Raw genomic sequence first — 4,142 nt, forward strand, 5'->3', positions numbered from 1 at the left:
TTGAGAAAAGTATTGTTAAAATTGACAACAAAAAATTTGAGATGAAAGGAGTAATAGTTTCTTGTATGAAATATAATGAGTTGACTTGATTTTAGATCCGTTTTCTTTGCAAAAAACGCATGTGAGATAATAAGATCCCAATAGAGAGAATTTAAGATATGCATGTGGCTACTAAAAGTTTCTATTTGTTATACCTTATAGTGCACTTTTTCGTCTATAGTTTTACATATTTATAGGAAAAATAGAATTGGTCCATTCTTTGTGGTTTGCAGTTAGTTTTGGGATGAGAATTTTCTGTTTCCTCAGTAAGGCATAGATCTAACTTAGTTTTACGTATTTCTTGTTCTTTTATTTTTTTTACTAATTCGCTTAATAAATATATTAATTCTGTCTTAACTAGAAAGGTGTGGCTAATAGAGGAAAATAAATGTGAAGATATCCCTGCCCAATTCTGATAGAGCAAAACTTTCCATTTATAATGAAAGTCGTTATAGCGAAAGATATTATATAAAGGATGAAGACGATAAATATTGGTGGAAGAGGTACTCATTAGGAGGAGATGGCAGTCATATTTTCATAAACTCTTGAGCAAATACGGGGATGAGAGCATTGTGCTAGGGAATTTTGAGCACTCAGCAAGGCATCGCGATTACGGTTATTGTTGTTGAGTTCTAAGTGAATGTGAATGGAAAATGAAGGAAAGAAAATAGATGGAAAACTGAAGTGTGTATTCGTTTTATAAAGGAAATGTCTCCCACAAAAAGAAAAATACTTGTGCTTAAGTATAGAAGCACTCCTTCATATGAATATTAAGGCAAGAACAAGACAAGCTTTGTGCCATTCATTGCTTGCTCATCTTCGGTCTTTGGATTTGGATTGACAGATTATCTTTTTGAAAAAAAAAATCATTTGAAATTTGATAATTAGTGATGTTTTAATCCAAAAATTTGATAGAAAATTTTTCTCCATTTGCGGACCCACACAAACATGCGTGGATGCATGTCACAACGCACCTCAAAGGGATGCGACCCTTCGAGGCACTGTTTAAAGATGAAAATGTGACCTGCGGATGCAGATGGAGTTCGCAGAAGAGATGCACATTTCTGTTTTTGTACAATAAGCGACCTACGGCTGCAGGCAGGGTCCTCAGGTCAGGAATAATTCAAAACAGTGCATTTTTTCAAGAACCATCACTTCTTTTCTAAAGCACCACCTTTTGGCTATAAATACATGAATTTTTACTCAGGTAAAGACAAAAAAAATTTTAAGTAAAAAAATGTCTTATTCTTGAAAAATTCAAATGTGATCTGCAATCGTTGATTGAGTTTGTAGTTCAGTGAATTTGAGGTACCACTATTTGCTGAAGTGAATCATTTTATTCTAGGAGAATATATTCTATAACCTTGGGTACTTAAGGGGAATAAGTTTCATAAGGACACACCATGAATTTGGTGAACTTGATTTTCTCTGTCTTCATCTCTTCCTAAACATTGGTTTTACTGTTTTTTAGAAAATAATTTGAACTTCATTTTGATAGGTCATAAATTGTTTGAACTTGTATTTGAAGTTCTTGAAACTTCATTTTGATACTTCATAAGTTGTTTGAACTTGTGTTTGAAGTTCGTGTTGATTAAGACAGATTTTATACCCTAAAAACAACAGTTAGAGTATAAAGGTTGATACAAGCCAAATTGTAACGATCAATTTTTGATGAAATATGTGAATTGTGTGTTTCTGTGTGATTTTACTATTTTACCCTTCTTCATAGTTGCATTATGGTATTTTTGGAGTGTGGGGGTGATTGGCATGGTTCTCGATGCATTCAATACAATTTATGCGATATTGTGATTTTTGAGGACTTTGAGAGCCTTATTTTAGACTTATGTGGATATCTTTCAATCCATATGATGGATGGCTGAATAGACTATATCAGTAGCTCCAAAATATCAATTTTAGGCTAGGTAGACCTTTGGTTCGGGGCCTGATGCACCTGACCTCATTTCGATCGATTGGTCGGAAAGTTGGAAAAATTAAAAATATGAGTATGGGACCCACATTTTGCTGAAATGATCCCGAATGGAAAATTTGACTGCACCAGTAGATCTAGAATGTCGATTTTAAGGTGGTAACATATTTGATATGATTTTACGGCTTTTAAATCTCATTTTGACCCTGGACTTAGAAAATTATAATTTCGGATATCGAGGGTCAACTTTGTGAAAATAATTTTTTTTCAAAACTATGATATCTCCATTGCGTTCGAAACACCAAATTTAGTGTGGTTGCATAGTTCGTTTGCATGTATCGGACTCCAAACGAATTTCAAACACCCCGTCGGAGTCTATTTGGACTTTAAAAAAATCTGCTATTTATAGCAGATTTTTTAACCCCTTTTTGACCCATTTTTCACCTTGCCCTTGAGAATTAAACCCTAAAATAGTGTGAAATCTTACAAGTGAAGCTTGTGGGAGCCTGGAAAGCTAGATTAACATCTATTTCTTGATTCTCTTACGGATTTGAGGTAAGAATTCACCCTTTTCTTAGTAATTTCTTAATTAATTTCTCAAAATCCAAAAAATCTTAGGGCTTGATTTTAAACCTCAATTTCATTCCATTTCACTTGAATAATATTTTAATCTTATTATTACTACTTTTTTATCAACTTAACCTCTAAAACAACTCTGTTTCTTAATTTTAACCCGAATTTTAAAAATTTTACCCGGTAAAGATCAAAAATGGTTTTTCTTCATTTGAACCTTATTTTTTTACTCGATTTGACTTGGATTTTCATATCTCGATTCCTAAGAATATGGGGAACACATTTTTGAAGGAAAGTAATGATTTTTTCCTTCTCTTTTGAAAACCCATTTCGGGGGTCCGTGTTGATCCCGAATCAAAAATAGTTAATATGAGTGTCATTGGTTTGTTTTGATGCGTAGATTCCATATTTGAAGTTTTTAGTTCAGTTTGAGATCATTCGTGAAAATAAGGTCGTGAGTTCAAGGTGTAGTAGATCGGTCTTGACTTTTGAGGTAGGTTATGGCTTAACTCTTCAGACTGGGTTGGGTAGTAAATGATGATAGAAAATACATGTTAATTGTTGAAACTAATCATGAAAATGTATATCTATGTGTTGTGCCCGTGTGGAGGACTATACGTAATGTAATTATTGAAATTGAGATATTATATGATACGTGTGATCGTGTGGGGTCCTATGTGATGTTGATAGCCTTGAATATATGTGAATAATTATATTGTGTTGTTGAAATAACTAATCTGGTACCATTGGTGTATTGTGATATATTCATACTTATTGTTATATGAGACATGTCCAAAATTCATGGATGAAACGAAAATAATGAGTGAATATTGGCTCACGTGGTTGCGAAAATGTATAATTATGGTTGGTTGTGGAAATATATCATTGTGATTGATTGTGGAAATGGTCATTGTGATTGGTTTTGAGCATTACATCTTCATATAATACTCATTCATGAAACATTAGTACTACCATAGCAATATCTGAGAAGCACTAGCAACACGCTTTAAAAAATCCTCTATAAGGAAAGTGCTGGGGAGGAGATATTGTAACACCTTATAAAACCCTCCCGTAGGGATATGTTGGGGAGAAGATATGAGATATGTGGATTGTATACAGGTTGACGAACCCCCCATGGGCCCTATGTTGGGAGGCTTACCTCCGTAGGTATATATGGGGATTGTACGATGATCCCAGAGGTTGTGTGATGACCTAATGCATCATCATCATTATTATTATATACATTGAACTTGCTTTATTGTGTTATGTTGTGCTTGTATTTCCATATTGACTTGTCATCTCTCTATTTGTTCTATATCTTGACTTGTTAATGTATAATTGTTCTATCTTTCTTTATTTATACTTGATGATTCCGAGTATACATGTTCCTCTTTGTTCTACTTTTACAGGACATTGTATGTATTTGTATTCGTATCTGGTGTATTGTTGTATTATATGTGGATACTATAGAATTGTTAGTGCAAATGGTATGGGCTACCATTGTGAGATATTTTCTGATTGCTGGCGATGTGCCCTTAGTGTATATTTTGTATGCCTTATTTATTACTTTGCTTGCTTGGCCTATGATACCTACTACGTAAAA

The sequence above is a fragment of the Capsicum annuum genome, unplaced genomic scaffold (assembly GCF_002878395.1).
Source record: "Capsicum annuum cultivar UCD-10X-F1 unplaced genomic scaffold, UCD10Xv1.1 ctg81901, whole genome shotgun sequence".
Classification (NCBI taxonomy): Eukaryota; Viridiplantae; Streptophyta; class Magnoliopsida; order Solanales; family Solanaceae; genus Capsicum; species Capsicum annuum.